The sequence below is a fragment of the Alosa sapidissima genome, chromosome 11, assembly GCF_018492685.1.
Source record: "Alosa sapidissima isolate fAloSap1 chromosome 11, fAloSap1.pri, whole genome shotgun sequence".
Taxonomy (NCBI): Eukaryota; Metazoa; Chordata; class Actinopteri; order Clupeiformes; family Clupeidae; genus Alosa; species Alosa sapidissima.
This window is the reverse complement of record NC_055967.1, coordinates 17,092,966-17,115,653: the sequence shown is the minus strand read 5'-3', so window position 1 is coordinate 17,115,653 and position 22,688 is coordinate 17,092,966. Positions and strand designations below refer to the sequence as shown.

General features: G+C 42.9%; 1 protein-coding gene and 1 non-coding gene across 2 annotated transcripts in view; both read right to left on the bottom strand.

Moving 5' to 3' along the window:
- The window catches only part of megf11 (multiple EGF-like-domains 11), a 188,667-nt gene that overhangs the window by 153,464 nt on the left and 12,515 nt on the right, over positions 1 to 22,688 (bottom strand). Inside the window, exon 2 of the mRNA XM_042110215.1 lies at positions 18,729 to 18,866. The gene's annotated coding sequence lies outside the window, so the exon portion shown is untranslated. The remainder of the gene's footprint in view (positions 1 to 18,728; positions 18,867 to 22,688) is intronic.
- On the bottom strand, positions 21,619 to 21,749 carry LOC121724738. The gene has a single exon (XR_006035289.1).

Below are 22,688 nucleotides of genomic sequence, written 5' to 3'. Positions count from 1 at the left end.
AAAGCCCCCACCCACCACCCCCATCATCTCAGTGACTTGCGTGCTCTTAAGTGGCATCCCTGGGGACCACCTCACACAGTACCAGCATCGACACATTCCATTGCCCTGCAGAGAGACCAGCAGCATTGCCACATCCCATTGCCCTGCAGAGAGACCTAAAGGCCTCACAGCATCCCCACATCCCATTGCCCTGCAGAGAGACCTGAAGGCCTCACAGCATCCCCACATCCCATTGCCCTGCAGAGAGACCTGCAGTCCTCACAGCATCCCCTGACCTGCCCTGCCACACTGCAGTCAGGCTCTCATCAACACACTCCTCTCTGCTGGTACAGTTACTGAGCAGTCGGACTTCTGTTTCTTCTCTCTCACACACACTTACACACAAACACACGCACACACACACACTTCTACGTATCATATATTTGGTATGTGGAAACTCACAATAGAGCCTACTCTCTCTCACTCACTCACTCACACCCACACACACACACTTTTATGTATCATTCATTTGGTATGGGAAAACTCACAATAGAGCCTACTCTCTCTCACTCACTCTCTCTCTCTTTTCAGAATACCCTGCCACGTATAAACATGGTCTCAATTTCTATGAAGACCCGGCTCCTCAGAGAAAACCTCCTCTCCTAGCACTACTAACAACTGGACACGCTAATCTAGCACTACCAACAACTGGGCATGCTTAATCTAGCACTCACCTCCTCTATAGCACTACCAACAACTGGATATGCTTAATCTAGCACTACTAACAACTTCATATGCTTAATCTAGCACTACCAACAACTGGACATGCTAATCTAACACTACCAACAATTGGATATGCTTAATCTAGCACTACCAACAACTGGATATGCTTAATCTAGCACTACTAACAATTTGATATGCTTAATCTAGCACTACCAACAACTGGACATGCTAATCTAACACTACCAACAACTGGATATGCTTAATCTAGCACTACCAACAACTGGATATGCTTAATCTAGCACTACTAACAATTTGATATGCTTAATCTAGCACTACCAACAACTGGACATGCTAATCTAACACTACCAACAACTGGATATGCTTAATCTAGCACTACCAACAACTGGACATGCTAATCTTGCACTCACCTCCTCTATAGCACTACCAACAACTGGATATGCTTAATCTAGCACTACCAACAACTGGATATGCTTAATCTAGCACTACCGACAACTGGACATGCTTAATCTAGCACTACCAACAACTGGATATGCTTAATCTAGCACGACCAACAACTAGATATGCTTAATCTAGCACTACTAACAACTCTATATGCTTAATCTAGCACTTACCTCCTCTATAGCACTACCAACAACTGGACATGCTTAATCTAGCACTGCCAACAACTGGACATGCTTAATCTAGCACTACCAACAACTGGATATGCTTAATCTAGCACTACTAACAATTTGATATGCTTAATCTAGCACTACGAACAACTGGATATGCTTAATCTAGCACTACCAACAATTGGACATGCTAATCTTGCACTCACCTCCTCTATGGCACTACCAACAACTGGATATGCTTAATCTAGCACTACCAACAACTGGATATGCTTAATCTAGCACTACCAACAACTGGACATGCTTAATCTAGCACTACTAACAACTCGATATGCTTAATCTAGCACTTACCTCCTCTATAGCACTACAAACAACTGGACATGCTTAATCTAGCACTGCCAACAACTGGACATGCTTAATCTAGCACTACCAATAACTGGATATGCTTAATCTAGCACTACTAACAACTGGACATGCTTAATCTAGCACTGCCAACAACTGGACATGCTTAATCTAGCACTACCAACAACTGGATATGCTTAATTTAGCACTACCAACAACTGGACATGCTAATCTAGCACTCACCTCCTCTATAGCACTACCAACAACTGGACATGCTTAATCTAGCACTACTAACAACTCAATATGCTTAATCTAGCACTACCAACAACTGGACATGCTTAATCTAGCACTCACCACTAGACTATCCCGTTCTCAAACTGTCACTCGATTCAATGCGAGTAGTACTTATTGCTGCACTAATGTCCTTGTCGCACTGCACCTTGATCGTTTCCCTTTCTTATGTCGCATGGGAGAAAAGCATCAGCTTTATGACTAAATGTAATGTAAATATCTATGTGTGTCTCTCTCTCACACACACGCACAATGACAGGAATCATTAAGTATGGCGTGTCTCTGCCTCTCACACACACAGTGACAGGAGTCATTAAGTTTGGCGAAACATCACTATATCTAGGGGCTGAAAACAGAACGATTTCATTTCGGTTCGTTCTGAGCAAAAACATTATTTTTTCGTTCCTGTTCCAGTGTTCCAAGACCTCTCCCCCAAATGGTAACCGGTTAGAACGTCATAGAAGAACGATTAATAACATTCCTTCAAAAATGGCATTGCCTTTACAAATTGATTTATGGCCGGTGGCACAATACTATAGGCTTTTTTTGCCCAACAGCCTTAAAGCTTAAATCAATGCACGTTAGGTATCAAGGCTAACTGTGCCTGAATTCAGGCGTTGGGCTACATTATTATAGATCTTCTATAGATCAAATATGTCTGATGCCTAACTTCAGGCACAGAAAATGTCCTTGCCTTGAGCCCTGTAATAGTCTAACTTATGTGTGGTACTACATGGCAGGCCTATACACATATGTTATTTCACATAATGTTTCAGTAATTTAGGCTACATACTTGGAAAAGGCAGTTAGATAGTGTTGGATATGAAAATCCTTTTTATCAACTATTAGGTCTAGCCTGTTATATAGGGGAGTCACTGATTCATAAAATCTGACTTAATTCATCCTATAAGGGGTCTGGGGAACACTGTGTGAGCAGGTGACTTTCCAAGCCTATGGATTTTTGAATAATATTCAAAGAAAGGTTAATGAGAACGATAAATACTGTTAGTAACCGGTTATCTAAAATTGAACAAGTGCATGTGTTCGTTTCTAGTTTTCGTTCTTTGAACTGTTTCTAATCCCTGCTATATGCATCAAACGCTCTCTCTCTCTCTAAAATACACACACTTTCTGACGCTCTCTCTCTCTCAAATACACATGCTTTCTGACGCTCCCTCTCAAATACACATTATACGCTCTCTCTCTCTCTCTCTCTCTCAAATACACATGCTTTCTGACCATCTCTCTCTCTCTCTCAAAATACACATGCTTTCTGACGCTCTCTCTCTCTCAAATACACATGCTTTCTGATGCTCTCTCTCTCTCAAATACACATTATACGCTCTCTCTTTCTCTCTCTCAAAAACACATGCTTTCTGATGCTCTCTCTCTCTCTCAAATACACATGCTTTCTGATGTTCTCTCACACACTCCCAAGGCCCAGTTGGTGGCACACTGAAACAATCTCACAGTAACATTTCCTCCCTCTCCTTCTCCCCTCTTTTGCACACACTAATAAGCCTCATTTGCAACCTTCAAAGAATGTCAACTGAAACTCTGCACTGCCTTTTTTCAGACACACACACACACACCTTACACACACTGTTTGTGCTCCTTTACACGCACACACAGACGGAGCAAGAGCGAGAGAGAGAGAGAAAGATGGAGAGATTTTGTTTTGCCAATTTAAAATAATCTTACCGTCTACTCTCCTCTCTCTCCCTCTCTTTATCTTCCTCAGTTGCCCTCTCCTCCTCCTCCTCCTTTTCCTCCTCCAAGTAGGAGCCTCCTCTCCAAGTTCTCAGTAGGTGGCTGTAGCAGTACGCTCAAGGGGCTACTCGGCTCGAGTGCTGCTGGACCTGACCCTATACTCGACTCTGATGGTCAGTGTCCCTGGCTCTGAAGCCCCCTCCCTCCCCCTCCCTTCCTCCTCCTCCTTTTCTCTGCCCCACCCTCGCTTGAGGACCCTGTGGTTATACAGAGACTAGGGTGATCAGTGTGTGTGTGTGTCTGTGTGTGTGTGTGGCGGGGGGCATTATTCATGCAGCGTGTGTAATTGCATATATATGTGCATATGTACGTATGAGTGTGCATGCAAGCATGTACGTATGTGTGTTAATGTTGGGTAAGTGGCAGTAGGTATGTACGTGTGTGTGTGTGTGTGTGTGTTGGGTAAGTGGCAATAGGCGTGTTATATCTCAGGTGCGGATCAAAGCGCACTCCATTCACACTCTGACTGCTGCTCATTGATCGCAGGCTACAGACCTTGGCTGCTGAATAAGCACAGAAGGCTTAAGGCCATGCAATGAACAGCAGTTCCCCAATAACACTCAGATCCATCACACACACACACACACACACACACGCACACACACAGACACACACCACAGTTGTGCTGCCTTAAACACCGTGGACGGACAAAAGGAAGGTGTTGAGGCGTCATAAGCCAAGTGTTGACAAAGAGGCGAGGAGAAGAGAAGAGAGCAGATGAGAGAAGAGGAGAAAAGAGAAGATGAGAAAAGAGGAGAAAAGAGAAGATGAGAAAAGAGAAAAGAGGAGAAAAGAGAAGAGGAGGTGAGAGAAGAGAAGAGGAGAGAAGAGAGCAGATGAGAGAAGAGGAGAAAAGAGAATCAGAGATGAGAGAAGAGGAGAAAAGAGAAGAGCAGATGAGAGAAGAGGAAAAAAGAAGAGGAGAGAAGAAAAGAGAAGAGCAGATGAGAAAAGGGAAGAGGAGAGAAGAGCTACAGTAGAGGCTAAAGGCGTGAGGTGGGGAGAAAAATACTTGGAACACTTTTAGCACCTTTTTAAGAGGCTGACAGGATGAAAGAACTAAATCCTGAGCACAAGTCTCTTTCTGTCTGACTAAAAACAGCACACTGTGAAAACCCAGAGATGCGTTTGAGGTCTGTTTCCTATAGCATCCCCCAGGCTTGACACACTGCCCTGTCTATTCACTCTCCATTGTCTTTGGGCAGATATGTTTGTGTTGGACAGGGAGCATTAGGCGCAGCCTCCACGGCTGTCTGGGGAGTGACGCTTTGCGGAGATGGCACCGCACTCGGCGACGCTAAACTGCGATGGCGGGTGAGCGGGCGGGCCTGGCGTGGCGAGGGACGGAGGGAGGCTCATACTCTCCACACGCCATTAAAGGTCATTGCAGGTCGTTTGTCAAACGCGCGAGCGTCTGTCACACGAGAGCGTGCAGACGTAATGTGCCATGCCCGTTTTCTGAGGCGGGCGCCCGACCGGACGCGCCACGGCCATCCATTTTCATGCAGATTCCAGCGGCGGCCGGTCAGCTGTGTGAGGGGAATATCAATGAAACGGCATGCGGGCTTTAGTGGCCCCAGCTTTGGCCTTTCCAAAGCTCCGGGGGGAAGACAGGGCTGATGTGTGTGACAGTGGAGAGCAGGGAGTTTCGCTAACAGACGGGAAGATGAGAGGGCATAATAAGCGAGCTAACGCTAACAAGAGTGATGTGAACAGACATACAAATTGGCAAATGATGTGCCTAAAGCACAGATGACTGTTTGTGTGGTAACTCAGTCTAATGTAATGAAAAAAACACCACAATGAACAGTAATGAAGCAAACAAGTCATTAAAATATACAATTACAAACACCACAGCTTGAAACCACACGCTGGGTGTATGTACATCACACACTCACTAAATTCAAATATTCATTACACTTTTAGTGGATTACTGAATAATCTTCACAGACCAAATATTATAAAATATAAATTCACAATATTTTACAGTTCTAATATTTTACAGTTCTTTATATTTCTAGACTTTATTCTTGCACTGTTGTACTGTTGGACTTACTCATTTGCACCATCACCATGACACTCACTCACACAGAGCACCTTACCTTACCTTACTATACACAGAGAATCACAGGCTCAGTCCCTGCCTCAGTCATTGCAAGCGCCTCTTGATTAATCACCCACTATTTGGATACTGTTCTTAGAATTGATTTAGATTAAGTGTTATTTAGTATAATTTATATTTTAGTATATTTAGTATATTCTTTATCTTCTACTGTCCTTATTGCTTAGTTGTGTTTTTTATATTATATACTTTTAATTACTTTTTTCTGCTGTTGGTGAATGTGTGTGTGATGTCTACGGTGGCGCATTGCATTCACATAATAATAATAAAAAAATCAGGTTATCTCGTAATTATGAGATAATTATCTCATAATTACGAGATAGTATCTCATAATTACGAGATATTATCTCATAATTACAATTATATCATAATTACGAGATAATTATCTCGTAATTATGAGATAAGGATAGGATCCGTGCTGATGATCTAAACAGCCTTTCAATAAAAGCAAGCACATATTTCCTACTTTGAATGATTTCCTACTCTGGGAGATTAACATGTCTGGCATAAAAAAGACTGTAAAATCGCCAACAACCCCAAGGGCATCAAATTGTTGCACGGTCACACAGTCCTAACCAGTAGGTGGAGGTAGCCTACTGCCTAAGCGCTATCCACGTCATTGGCGTGCGTGTGACAAGCTAGATGGTATGCACTGTTTAGGCTATTTTGTGCAGCTACTTCAAGTAGCGTTCAAGTGGCATTGATGAGTTAAACAGTCACGTGTTTTTCCTACACGGTATTATATGAGAAAAACATTAGCATTTGAACATTTTAACAGTCATTTGTAAACAAAGAACTCTTCTTATGTAACCCTTTCGTAAACAGACTGAAGTTCGCTCTAAATATCTTCTTCTATCGATTATGCTAACCTTTAGCATCTCTATGGGATTTCACATTTACATTAGCTATAAGCTAACACATTCGTTTCTATTCTGTAACTGGCCTACATGGTTGCATGGTTACATTAAAATATTTTACTGAGTTCACTATTTCTTCCAATGGATTACTGACTTGAGTACTTGAGACCAAGTACAGAAAAAAGAATTACAAGTCACTTAAATGAAAGAATTAATTTTTTTTCTTTCCCATATTATATTCTCTCTTCTTGTGATGACTTTATTGGCTTTATACAACATTACGATTCAGACAAATGAATTATTAACATCTGACTGGACAAGGAGCATTCTGAAGCAAGGCTATCAGAGTCCAAATTCTTTGACATTAACATTCCATTCATTTTTAAAACGCGAGAGCCAAAGGATGGACTTGGCCTTACTGCCAAAAGGCTTCAAGAAAACGCTAATGTATCAGCTCAGTTTACATCATCAGTAGGAAGTCTAACCACCCTGTAGTGGTCAGAGTCGATTGGTAAAAGGCTGGTGCAATGGTGCCAAAATGAACCCGAGGTTCATTCGTATGCACCCTACACCCATTAGTATGCAATGACTGGAGACAAGCCTCAGATGGACAGTGGGCAGCCACTATTCAAGAGGATTTGCGTCTGATTACACTACCAGGCTATTGGAAAAGGCCTTAGCCTCAAATGACACTGACAATGGCAAAACTAAACGACATTAAAAAACCATTCAACTTTATTTATGCTCACTGCACTGTATACTTTATTCATAAACTATAAAGTGTCTGTCATACATTATAAGTCCTGTCCAGTGCGAGCTCTGGGCCGAATCCTTTTCAGAGCTCATCGCTCTACTTGGGGCAGCCGGCTCAAACTCTCTCCTCCTCAGATGCTGTCTGTGACAGATACTCGTGTCTGTTCAGTTTTTCCCTCTCTCACACACAGATTTGTGTGTGTGTGTGTGTGTGTGTGCATTAGTTCCACTCACCATCCTCACTCGGCCCCGGGACAGACAGCAAACACAAAAACCAATTTCCACCCAGGTGATCCCCACGCACACACACACACATACACACACACCCGCACCTATCCCCCGCTTCAGCACGCTGTCAAAGTTTATGTGTGAGAAATTAAGCTCTCGTCTCGACACCACCACTACTGAAGGAGTTTCATGTCAAAACCAGCCTCTCTGGCTGAAGGAATGCTATGTTCTCCAGGAGAGAATATTAACCGTGCACAGAGACAGAGAGAGAGAGGGAGACAGAGAGGAAGAGAGAGAGATAGATAGAGAGAGAGCTCTCCACTCTCTCAGTACTCAGAGGCTGGCTCAGAATGACTAATGTCTCCACTCCGCAGTGATAAAGACATCAGCACTCCCGTTCTCCACTCACAAGCCAAGAGAGAGAGATCATTATAGACTATATAGTATACCTAACGCCTATAGACTATATAGTGTACCTAACGCCTATAGACTATATAGTGTACCTAACGCCTATAGACTATATAGTGTACCAAACCCCTATAGTCTATATAGTGTACCTAACGCCTATAGACTATATACTGTACCTAACCCCTATAGACTATTAAGTGTACCTAACGCCTATAGACTATATAGTGTACCTATCACCAGAGACACTACGCCTATAGCTACAGACTATATAGTGTACCTAACGCCGGAGACACGCCAGCCAAAACAACACCACGACTCCCAGCCGACTCGGCTCTCTCTTCAGCCATCAGTAAAAACAAGCCTCATATATATACCCTTATTAAGAAACACAACAGGTGTTAGGTATGTGTGTGTGTGTGTGTGTGTGTGTGTGTGTGTGTGTCTGACTACAGAGTAAACAGCTCCAACATCACTATGTTGATGACCTCTTACGGGGCCAGGAGAGCAACACAGAGGCCTGTGTCAGTGTGTGCACTCTGACAAACCCCGCGTCGGGTCCATGGCTTCCCCATTTGTCTCCAGAGGCCGTGGGCACAGAGATAATGGGGCTACGCTAATGTAATGAAGTGTTGATTTAGTTTGGTCGCCAGCACGATATGACCACATCACCCATATCAGCAGCGGCAGCAGCAGCAGCACGGTCGCTCTGCAAGCACGGCCCTGGTGACGATGTCACGCTCGCAGGCTGGGCTTTGAGTTACGGCTACAATAATGCACCAGGCACAGAGAGAGAGAGAAATATAGAGAAAGAGAGAGACTCTCTTTTCATAGTGTGTTTTATTCAACAGGGCAGGAAATCCCAGGACATCAGTTTTTATAATGGACACGACCACAGAGGGACCACGAGTGAGTGAATTGTCTATGGGCACTGAAGGATGTGGCAGTTTAACTGACCTATCGTTCTTGTGTATTTTTAGAGGCTCACGTGAAGAACCGCACAACCTATCAGCTCTGCTGCGCGTTCTAGGCCACTCTGCTCTGAGTGAATGGTGGACAACTGCTACCGAGGGACTCATGATTGTATACACACCACGCTCCAGTAGGCGAGCAGTCGCGACTGTCTGAAACGACACTGTAGCTCAGTCAGTCGCTAGTCAGAGATTAGCTATAGATTGGGCTGGTGGAGGAGGCATTTCCCAATTTCATTCTGGAACTCATGATTCATTTCCTACTTTGTCAATGCAGCTCCAACTGCATCCTCTCAGTGATCAGCCGTGCTTGGACGCCTTTGACTAAGCTCTCTGTAAAGGCAGCTCTCCTGGGCCGCCTGATCTGTGTGTGTGTGTGTGTGTGTGTGTGTGTGTGGGTACGCAATGCGCATGTGTGTGTGTTTGTGTGCGTGCACATATGTGTGTGTGTGCACTCATGTGTGTGTGTCAGTATGTGTGTGTGTGTGGGCACGCAATGCGCATGTGTGTGTGCTTGTGTGCGTGCACATATGTGTGTGTGTGCACTCATGTGTGTGTGTCAGTATGTGTGTGTGTGTGTGTGTGTGCTGTGTGTGTGTGTTTGAGTGTGTGGAGGGGGCCTTCGTGCTAATACTCCTCTGATGGAAATAAAGTGGCATCTGTAAGCAGCAACAGTAGACATCAGCAGTATCTGAAAAAAGTCGTCCGATTCCCCTGAGGGAGCTGGGGCTGGGGCTGGGTGGATGGGGAGGGAGCGGCGAGCCTGTCATTAGCAGCCAAAAGGAGAAAAGAACTGATGAGTGCATTAATCGAGGGGGTGGAGGGCTGGAGATGTGTGTGTGTGTGTGGGGGGGGGGGGGGGGGGGGGGTTATTCAACACTGTACACTGCAGAGACTGTGCCATACAATTGGCCATACAAGAGGTGCCCTAAAAGGACTTCAGGGGACAGCCAAAGGTCCTCTGGTCTGCCAATCTGAGACTCGTCCCTCAGTTTCCTCTCCGCGTCTTTCCTGCCGGGAGTCTCCGCTAATCCATCTCACTGCAGGTGTTGGGGGGTGCGGAGCGACACCCAAGTTCGTCGCAGCGTTTCTATTAATTATGTGGCAAACAATCTCTGTTGGATTTATCTGCTCCGCTATTAGAGACTAATAAAATATTAATGGGCTTATTTCATGAGAACAAAAAAGACGGCAGCCAGCCTGACTTTAATTAAATTTTACAATATGTCTGACACAACATAGCTTTAAGACTGTTTTTTATATGTTCAGCTAAATTAGATTGGGGACATTAGCTCCCAAACGTGATGTAAACAATGACCTCTTGGTTACTTATTGATTAAAAATGGAGCAAACATCTGTGAATATTCACTTGGGAATGTCACTTTCTCCAACTGACAACATCCAAGGCATAAAAGTAAGGTGTGCAAAAAAACAGTCGAAGAAAAGACACATTTACACTTATTCATTTATCAGACACTGTTGTCCAAAGTGACTTAAACATGTCAACTTTATTACAAGGGATTACATTGTCCCCGGAGCAACTTGGGGAGCCTTGGTCAAGGACACAACGGTGGAGGCCAGGAATTGATCCCACAACTTTTCAGGCTACTGCATGCTAGCCCAGCTCCTTAAGCACTACACTACCACCGGCCCACACAACCAAACATGAACACTAAGAGACCAGGAGAACAAGAGAGATAGTGAGAGAGAGTAGGTCCTATAAAATCAAAAGAAGCCCAAACCCCTTTGTGAGATCAACAAGATCGCCAACAATGTCACTATATTATAACCAAAATGCATTTCGAGAGGGCTAGTATAGTAAGCTACTTCCACTCGCTATTGGGTACCTGACCCCCAGGACTGAGGAAGGGTTACGAACAGTTAATGCAAAAAGTCGCTAATTTATATAGGACAAAAAAATACACTACTTCTGCACCAACAATATCCTCATTGCAGCACACATACAAATGCAAATCTGTGAAGTCACAAACAAACCTAATGGATAAAATTGTTGGAATTATTGGAAGGTATTTCTTAAACCTGAAAACTCATCCATCCAGAAATAGAAAAACGTGGAGGGATCATTTCAAATGTATGAAGAGACTCCATTAATCTTTTATCAAAAGCAAATTCTTCAAATTTTTTATAGACATGAGAGAGCAATACCGAGCTGCATTTCCTCTCAGAGTGCTCTGAGTGCTGAGTTTCTCTCAATATACTGACCCCAGAGGTGAATCTTATAACAAAGGCCAGCAATATTTGCCCAGAGTCCAACAAATGAAGGAAAACTCACATATATTATAAAAGTTAGGAACAGAGAAACACATCACCATACCACAATATATATTTGATACAATTGTATATTTGTAAACTGTTTTGAATGGATGGATGGACATTGGATACCAATGAAAGGGGGGGGGGGTTGTTTGTTACATTTATACACATGTAATTCTGGAGTAGACTATTCCACTAGCCCGATGCTTGCTGTACTCTACTACTGTGTTAGATAACCTAGAGTTGTGCGCGTTCACGGCGAACTTATAAAGGCATCATCTATTGAGAGTCGAAACCATGAGTGAAACCGGCGAAAGGAAGAGCACCATATTTTTCAGAGGCGGAGTAGTCGAGGCTTACGAGGAGGAGAGAACTGTAATAACAAAAAAAAAAAGAGCAATACTTAAGCGCCTGCGTCCGAGACCTTTCTTGGCAGAGAATAGCCTAACTGACCGTGTAAATGCGTATGTTTAAGATAGCCTATTTAATGTCAAAAGCACAATTAAATAATTCACTGGACATCACATATTGTATTGACTGCTTTCAATGATGCTGTCTTAAACTAACCTACCTTGTCATAGATTGAGTGGGCCATAGAATTCTTTGAGAACCCCAAATGTAATTTTCTATTTTAACGCGGGTTCTGCTAGCCTGACGAGCCAGACCCACATTAAAATGTAGGGTCTGGGCACTCACCGTTCGCAGTACTCAGTCCGAGGGGCGGGATAATCGGTTGTCTTTCAAATTCCCTCTGCACGCAATAGGACAGCGCTAGTCCCATGCGTTTCCCACCAGCGGAGCTAGTTGACTAATAAAAGCTTAACTCGTGTCACACTGTTCGCCAACAGCAACATTACCTTATTTGTTTTCAAGTAGCAGGGAATTCAAGCCAAAACGTTGCAACTATGCCATCAATCATTATGTTAAGCCCACCAACGACTCTATACACGATTTGATTGGCCTGATAGAAGTTTAATTTTTCGAGCTCACAAGCCAACGGAGAGTTGCTAGACTAGCCCTGGCAGCAAATGTAATTTGGTAAATGGGTAGCCTATTGGACACATTTCGGTGCACATTTGAAAAAGTGATGCTAACCTGCCAGTTGGTGAAACTACACTTTAATGATCCTCGTGGGTTTGTGTCCAGGAAAACGAATGAAGTTGCGCAGGAACTGCTTTAGCGCAAGGCAAACTTTACGCACCAACCGACAGCTTGCCGATATGCTCTGAGTCTCCAACACTACAAAAACTCCCAGTCGGAGAGCGTGTGTAGCCTATTAAAAAAATATTTTATCCCAAATGCCATCAGCATTCTTAACCAAACTTAGTGACAACATGCATACCCGGCTGAGCTGTACAGTTATATTTAAACTTATTTATTAATTTTCGGGAGTGTTGGCAGGCATGCATTAAACTGAAATTGAACAGAGAGAGAGAGAGAGACAGAGTGAGAGAGTAAGAGAAAGAGAGAAAATAAGAGAGAAGAATTTGGGGGAGGACATACAAACTTATTTTAATTCCTCTCTCCATCTCTGGAGATGAAAAAATGTAAATCAGATCAAGGTTTCCAAAATGGAGGCTGAACTTACTTAACAAAGTTCACTGGGCCCGCTTGCATTTTTCATTAACATTTTTTAATGCAGCTGCCATGGCTCGGGGGTATTTGCTCTATGTATAATGTTCAGTGCCTTTTTGCTAAAATAACAGCATCTATCCGTCAGCTCATTGAGAAAACAGCTTCATTTGCAGAATAAAGGTCAGGGTTTGCAATTTCATCAGGGGCTCTCTGATGGGGAGTGCATCCAGTGGGAACTAACTATCTATCCATGTATTTAGCAGTCAAAAACTGTCCACTGCCGACACCAGATAAGAATCCATAAATTTACTTGCAAACACAAAATGCCTTTTCTTCCTTTTCCTTAGCAGACCACTAAACACAACTCAAATCAGCAACTACATGCAGAGGGGCACACGCACACACACAAACACACACACACGCACGCAAGCCACTCCAATGCACTGAGTGCTCCATACATTCTGCATGCATATCATGCATGTTGTTTAGTGCCGTCTAGTAAGCATAAGTTATAACCTTCAGAACAGCCTGGGTATTATTTCCTGGGTAAATTTAAAACTGCACTTAAGTTCCATCTGTCAGTAAATCAGAGCTGTAGTGTGCACTGCATTTACTGATGTTCTCCCATCAACAGAAAACACACACACACACACACACACACACAGCATCAACAAAGAAAATCACAATCCCTTAGAACACAATTAATCCTCAGTGATAATTCACCAGTGGCCTCTAAGATGTCCAGGAACCTGTAGTGTTGTGTGTTCCGACTCCTCTCCCCCCGTCAGCCTGGCCGTGCTTGGCTCAGGGAGGATGCGGGTGTCCAGGCCTGCCCCCCCGGCTGTCCTGCTGGATCCATTACTCTTATACGGGGGCCCCGGAGCCGTAATTGGCTGCTATGCAGATAAATCTGAGGGCCAACAAAGCCCTAACGCAGGCATGATTTACAGGCCCCTGAACAAACACTGAACACCTCAGACCGCCTATTGTCTGACATTGCATTCTTGCCAGCCCTCTCCTGGCTCGCTCTCTCCTTTCAGTCTCTCTCCCTCTCTCTCGCTCTCTTACTCACTCTACCTCTCATTTCATTCTCTCTTTCCTTCTTACATTTACCCCCCTCCCCCATCTCACTGCTAGCTCCATCTCTCCTCATGTAATTCTTTTTCTCACTCTCTCTTCATTGAATTCTCTTTCCCTCTCTCTCACTTGTTCTTCCACTCTCTAGATTGTATTCTCTCCCTCCCTCTCCCTCTGTCTCTAGCTGTTCATCTCATTCCCTCTCTCCTCCCCTCTTTCTCCCTCCCCCACATCTTTATGGCTGCTCAGCTCTCAAGGAACTTTTCCTCCAGTCAATTATTTAAACAACCAACTAAATCAATTATGACATTGTCAGTCTTTCAAAGCGCCGTGGAGTGGAGTGGCCAGGCGAGCGAGGCCTGCTGGACTGGATCCCTATGGCGGCGTCGGCAGCATGAGCAGCAGCCCGCGCCGGCCAGTGTGAAATCTGACGCTCTCCATCACGCTGATCTGGGCCAGATCGCAGACACAGATGCTCCGCTAAACTACCCTCCTCCACTGCTCTCCGCTCCTGTTCGCTACGCTCATCACGCGTTTTCCCTCACAGATGTTTCTGGGCTCTGAGCTAAAGTACTGTTTCACACCCCTCAATACTAACACTAGGAATCAAAACATTATGAGCCACTGAGAGAGAGAGAGCCTTCAGGTTCATTGAAAGCTTCTGCAGTTTTAGATTTTCTCCCCTCTTGATGCTTTCCTGCCAGGCTGATAATGAAATGTTGCTTCAATTGTGCAGTTGAACGGCAATGTTTTGGACAATGTTATCCCAATCTATTCTATTATGCTTGTATTTTACCTGAGGTCTTAAGACACAAAATGTCTCCTCTCTCTGACATTAATTTAAAATATGAGACAACAGTAAATGTGCAGCGTATGTTATGACAACAATCATAACATCGCAGCCTCACCTGCAATTGTAGAGCTCTGAGCAAAACAGCAGCAGAAGGCAAACACACATATTTAAACAAGCACACAGCCGTGTATGCTGCGTATCCACAAATAAACACACACTCAATTATACATTTAAACATCTGCGTCTGATCATTTCAGCAAAGCACAAACACGACTCATAAATGCTCAACTCCACACAGAAAGTTTTGGAGGAGAATTTAAAGCGCGGCCTGTGCTGTGGATGTGAATGCCGATCCGTTTTGTCCTTGGGAATTCCACCCTTCGTCAGCAGTCGACAGCAGAGCTTCTTCATTAATCAGCACTAATTAAGTGTATTGATTGAGGCAAACATCAGGATTTCCAACTGAAAGGGTTTACTAGACTGTGAACTGGCACCACTGCAGGCCGATTGTATACGGCGCACGAAAAAAAGGGAACAACATTTCCCCTCCACCCCTTGGGAAGAATGACTGGTTGGCAAACGAAACATAAAAAAAAAACAGCCTTTGACTTCTTTCTCATTATGGTCTGTCAACATGAATCGTCTTTGAGGGCAAAACTATCAGCGTGGACAGCTGGAAACTCAGTGGCCACTGTGAGTCGAGCAGAGCAGCGCTTCGCCCCTTCATCCTTCGGTCCACCAAGGATTGTGGGGGATTTAGGTTTGAAGATAATACCCCCCTGTCCAAACGCAACGCGTCGAGGTTGCAACCTTCACATCACCATAAATGAAAAATTAAGAAGGGCGTCCACAAACAGCACTTTTGAATTAGAGCTTTGAAGCCATAACGAATGACCCATTCAGGGTGGTCAGCGAGAGTCCAAGTGACATGAAGACATCATGTCAACACTTTATTCCTTTGTGGCTTGTTTCTGTTACTACAATTTTCCTCACTCTACAATAATGAAGAATTTGTTTGGAATTGCTTCAGAGTCCCAAAAATATATAAAAAATGCCACTCTGACATTTATTTATTGAAAGGTTCATGTTCAAGTTGAGGAAAAAAACTATATAATAACATGCAATTAACAAAACAGTCATAAAAACGGATTGATCTGCTGCTCTGAGGGAATAACCATTTGCTCAAAAGACTTGCCACTGATGACCATATACCCAACAAGGAAGCTGTTTAATTAGACTAAAAGCTTAGCTCTTTGGGACCGAAAACAAAAGCTACTTTACTGCATTGCCAAAGTACAGTTATGACAAATGACTTTTTGACAAATTGCAATAATGCGGTTTGCCTGGCAACACATGGGCAGCATGCATGGATGCACATGACCCACCCACTCCTCATACGCTTTCATTCACACACACACACACACACAAATAATAAATAAGCACAATTTAGTGACAGAATAGGGAGCCTCTATTCCAGTAAAAAGTGTAGTCTTTGCACTTGGTCTAAGAGCAAGGTCATGCAGTCTTGCTTCTCCACACTGTTTTTCTGCCTTGTTTACCTTTCTCCATCTTGTGCCCCTCCGCAGGGTACACAAAGTGCACTAATACACAATCTTCAGCGTGCTAAACTATGCAGGGGGGGGGGGGGGGGTTGTGTAAATTGCAAAATTCATGACTCTGTGAGGACCAATTTCACATTTAGAGTTATCATGGCCAAGGTGTTTTGTTATTAGCTTTATTATGGTTATTATTTTCAGGACGGAAACAGTTCAAACACCTCATTATCGTAAAAACTGACATGGGAGGTAGTGAGAATTAGTGGGTGACTCAATCACTACCATCTACTGATGTAACTAGTTATACATCCTCAGGCAAAACTGGGTAAACTGTCAAGTTGATTTTAGCTGGAAGTTTGGGGGTGTATGCAGACTTACATTAAATTACTTTTTAAAACTAGGTTTTTTCTCCAAAGCAGCTGACAGCACATGTGTGGTATACACTTTAATCAGTGGCTCCAGGTCAGAATCAAACCCATGCCCTTACACACTGATACTCTGTTTCAAGAATAGCAACACTGCGCACATCATTATATTTCTCGCTGCATTCTCTCCATGAGCAGTTGGCCTCCAAGGACATTCTATACAGACAACAACCACTCATTAAAACTCCATGCATTGACAAAGGTGGTCATGATATCATTGGTCTATTGACATGCCTTAAAGCCTGCCCTCTGCCTTGCACCAGCCCCTATACCTCATGATGATAGCTGTGCAACACCAACGCACACTGAACACAGAAACAGCAGGTGCCTCAGCAATGACACACACACACACACACACACACACACACACACACACACACACACATACACACACAGTCATTTAACAAAGCTTGTTCATGCTTACAACTCATAGTCCTTCAGCATTATCAGTTTGATATACCCACTGTGATTTTGTTCCATATTTCAGTCATTCAGTTTCAATCAACACCATAGAGAATGTCTTAATTAAGCAAACAAACTCGATGAGAATGTTGGTTCAATTCTCAAGACCTGGCAACATGCCTATGCCTTGCTCAACAGAGCCACCTAGCGACAACACAATTAAAATGCAGAGTAAAAGAACTTCGCGTAGCCTATATGATATAGCCTTCATGCGCTGTGAATCAATAGCGATTTCTTTCTATTTTCAACGCCCTCTGTTGTGAAGGACAACTATTCAACTAATCACAGGCAAATATGACCCCCCTGTCGGTTCCGATAAATATCCTGACGATGTTGGGCCTATTGCTGTGCAAACAGTGGGGTTACATCAGAAAAGTGTGATCATTAAAATTAACACTCTTTAAAACAGATTCTAATCAAATGAGACATCAAGGCTACTTAAAATCCCTTGAGCCGCCTACTCTGTAACTGGAAAGTGACAACTTTTGCCATAGTTGAATCTAATGGGCTACTAGTTAACAATCTCTATGACAAGTTCTCATTAGTTTAAGAATGCACTTGCAGCTTAATGACGGCACATGGGGATATACAAGTCTATTTGATGTGACTGATATACTACAATTTCATGCACACCAAGCCTATTGGTTTAATTTGGGGAGGCGTTAGGATGTTCTATTTTATCCGCAAGATTTTTTAATTAGACCAGCTCCTCGGTATCTGATTGGGAATCGATCATTGCAGGGGGGTTGCATTGTCGGACGCATGGCCCTTTGGGTCTCCGAGTTGCAGACCTATGCTACCAACACAATAACTTTGCAATATGCGATGACTCTACTGATGTAATATGTATGTATATTATGAACAAAATATAAATCACTTTTCATCTGATTATTCCATAAAACTCGGGCATAATCCTTGCTGCTTGTTAAGTTCAACTTGACATCAAACCAAAACATGACACCAAAGAACGCGCCACTTCATTCTACAGGCTCTAATATGCACTTCGGCTATTCAACAAATCAATACCTTGCCGTCTATAGGCTATTGCTTATTACAGTTTACATAATGTTGATAAACCACAACATTAAACAACGCAATACAGTCTTACCCTACCGGATAAATGTTCAAAAACTGCCTCGACAGGCTGTCGAGATGTTCATACTAAGCACTCGCTACTCACTGCATTCTTGTGGCCGTCGTATTAGTCGTAATATTTTTTATATATAGCCTATTGCTATTTGACCGTCGATATTAGTTGCTTGTCACTTGAAATAATGGCCATCCTGTTCCAAAAAAATACAAGCATCGCTTCGTCTATATTTGGCTGATACGAAAGTATTATTTAGGCTACCAGTCCCCCGTTATTAGACAAACTTGTTAGGGAAAGAAACAAAAAATAATTAACATATAGACTGTGCAAGTGCAAGAGAATACGAGGTTTTAGTTGTGGGGAGAATGGCAAGCGTAGGCTACGTTTGGAGGTATGAATGATAGCCTACCTGCGCTGTAAACTCCTCCAGCTTCCAAGCTTATTAGGCTATATTCGCCCTGTCATTCTCCAGTTGAGGGAGAGACCGACGTTCTCAGTGGATATGTGTAGACACCCGCGAGTTTGCCGGGACTTGGTGTGTATTGATCTGCTTTCACTGCTCAGAGGCTGACTCTGGTTGGCTGTGTGATGCGTCAAAAAGCATCTCTCCGATCCCCTCGCTCGATCCTAGCTGCTCTCCCAGTCTGTGTCAAGCGCGGCCCGTTTTAAACTAAAGTGACGTCACACGCAGCGGCGCTGAAGAATACGGATCGGAAGAAACATGGAAATGGAAAACTGGACATTTATTTTTACTCTCTGTAGCTTTCTACTCATCCATCCAAACATGTGATAATTTGCAACTATACATAACATATCGTAGGCTACAAAATACAAGACATTATGCTGTCTGAGCTACAACATGAAAGAAGCCTTGTTTAAACCAAAAGGCTCACATATTTTCGTTCACAATTAATGCGGGCTTGTCGTCAATGTTATCTGCCAATTTAAAACCCCAGCCATCTTCAAGAACACGCCTAAACAATACTTCATTATACCCCGACGCGCTGACTAAGCGTGACCGGTCAATGCATGAAAGCCTATGTAGATTTGCACTGCGAGGAATTCGCATAGACCTTCATTAACTGTACAAGGCAAAATCTCAATTAGATAGGCCTAGGTGTGGTGTTTGCCAAGGCAGTGAGCATTTCCTCAGCTTTGAGATTTGTAGGAGAAAATTGTTTTCCTTAAAATAAGAATAGCCCACTTCTTTCAACAAACCCTTTTAATTTTGGGACTGCTTTTCCATCTTTTTCAGCCTTAATTGGATAGAAATTAAATGTTAATAACTTCAGGGTGCTGGTCCACCTATATGCTAATAGAGTAATTAAGAGGACCCCCATACCAGGTCACCAGGGTAGAGCTCCAGCTGAGATAAGGGAAATATGAGTTTGAGCTAAATTGTCCATAGCGCTAATGCTAAGTCCTCTATGCGCATCACTTTTCAGGGCTTCGGGCTACCAATCTCTTTTGGGACTGTATTTTAATTGCATGGCAGGGGGGATGAAATAAACGCAACGCTTAGCAACTAAAATGGTGTGGGGTGTTAAGGCAACGAGGCCATAGAGAAGAGAAGCATGACTCCAGCTTTCTAATCCTCTGCCGATATACGTGGATGTTACAAGTAATCAATGAAATTAGTTTTTTTTTTCTCCAAAAGTTTTATTTGACATGAAAGAGCATAAATCGACTTTGCACATTGAGAGAACAACTTTGATATTTTATTTAAAGTATTGCATATAAATTACTCTCACATTCAGATGGGCTACCCAGACTTTCAGAAGAAAAAAAAAACCTTAAACTGCAACTTTTATAGTAAAGTGTGTGTGTGTGTGTGGTGAGTGAAGGAGGTGGTATACGCCACATTCGCAGGGCTATATTCAAGTAAGTGAGTGAGTGAGTGAGTGAGTGTGTAAGTGTGTGTGTGTGTGTGTGTGTGTGTGTGTGTGTTGGGACAAAACTTTCACCTATAGCCTACTATGCAATTCAGTACATCAGGTTCCATAGACCTCTGAAGTTCACCTACAAAAACGTTCCGGGTGTTAATTGAAGCGAACTACCTATGACAAGTTGCATTGCAAGTTAGCGCTGGGGTAGCAAAAATCTAAGTTTGCCGTCTTAACGTACCGAAGATCACAGTACCCACTCGGAGGCAATGGACAAAAGTGTGATGAGCAAAACGTCTGCATTTCAGACTTATTCGTCCCCGTGAGTTTAACAGGTGCGATAATTCAAAATCCCCATAGGAAAAATCACAAGATACCGGATCTTGAAGATGGCAGCTTTTTTGTAGTCGAACTTCAGAGGTCTATTGCATTCCATAGCGTAAGGGAAAATGTATCAACTGTTTTCTCTAAATACATGGCAAAATATACTCCCTGCTGTGAGTGATGGTGATGCTCATCATTTTAACAATACAGCAGTATGGTAATCCTCTGCCACCACCAGGGTTAAACATGTAGGGCTGCTGGCCACACATGGATTAAACCCAGTCCTGGACTAAAAGAGAACTCTAATGAAGATCTCCACTGAAAAAGCACTTTTAGTGCTAAAACTAGTCCATATATGGGAACCTGCCCTTAATGTACATGTGCATAGGTATATTAAAGGTTGGTTAAGTAATCATCCATCCACATGTGTCAAAGTGAAAATGTATTGGATGTAGGCAATTGTCTTACCAATGTGTTAATGTGTTGAGGGTACATGTACTGGATGTGGGAATAAGGCTCTGTAAAGGGGCAAAAAGGAATCTTACCATCTAAACTAAATATGAAAGGCAAACTCAAATGTATGATTGTTGAGTCAGATCATTGTAACCTACACAGCAATGGTTGCTGTGAAAATGTATAATACACTAAATGTTTTCCACTGACATGGATTAATGCTAATCCCAAACTAAAATAGTCCTTGACTAAAAGATAACCTAAATAGCTTTAGTCCAGGGCTAGAATTAGTCCATGTCTGGGAAACTGGCCACCAGTGTCTAACCTGACCGAGCAGACCTGTCCCTGCCTGTAAAGATCTAGGATGGGTAGGCTACTTGATGATGAAACTGACAGACAGCCATTGTTCCAGGCAAAGCATTCACCACCATGGACTTCATCTAGGAGACAAAAAGATGAAAAGTTAGGGGTTTAATCAATGTATTATACATTCAGAAAGTGTTCCAATTCAACATGTTCAATCTACTGCAAGCTCAGTAAACCACCCCAGGGTAACAATTACAGTTGAACATGCTCTTAAATAACCATATAATGTCTCACTTGACTTATGTACTGCATAAATTATTTCTCATCGTGGTATCTGTATGGAACCATCGCACAGGGAACCCGACCTCTTGACAGGCCCTGTCGGCAGGAACCAATGTCACTCTGCGTGGCGTCATAGACTGCAGTACACTGCTCAGTACTGCAGCCAAGCATGCTGACCACACATGTTCACACACGGGAATCGAACACACGTCTTTGTGGGTACTAACCATCCGTCTTAACCACTGCACTATTGGATAGTCTATCGTATTTAGGGTACAAAGTGTCTGAATCAATTAACAGCTCAATGGTTCACGCCCCGCCCCCCAGCTAATGGTTGCCAAAATCATCATGGCCACTTCTGACGCAAACATGAACACAATGGCCTAACAATGTGTGTGTGTGTGTGCGTGAATGGGCCTTACTAAGCAGTTATCATCTAGACATAATTTTCAAATTAGCGTTAAACATTACAACCTACATTTCAGTCAAATCTAGTTTGAGCTTTTTCTTTAAGATGCCATGCTTGTAAGATTGCTAACTTCCTAGCGAGCTAGATTTCTCTTAGCTTTCTACCACTCATAGGTATTAAATAAGGTCAATATATAACATTCTGACCAGACAGATTCAATCTTTATATCACTTACGTATTATTCACAAAAAGGAAAGCTTCACAGACATATATTTCATTAAACGTACCTCAAAAAGATATGTATCAGGCACATAAACACACACGGGTGTTTATGCACAAACTTCTTCTTTTTCATTACGGATATAATGATTTACGCACATACCGCCACCTAGCGTGCTGGAGAGAACACACGCTCGGCATTGTAGATCAGGGATCAGGAGGAGTGCTCTTCTGGATGTTCAGAGAAAGGGTTTGCCAGTATACATGTATAATTACGTTCCAGTCACTTATTAGACATTCTCTGTTCCAGTTGTGTTTTTGCCTTTTGTTTTGTATCATTATAACAAAATACACTTTTCTGAACGAACGAACATCTGCATTAAAATAGGGAGATATATAAAAATATTATTACATACAAAAAATATCTTCTCGTCATTGTTCCCCCAGCATTACACTATTGAGTTATAGGTATTGTTTCAATTACCAGATATCA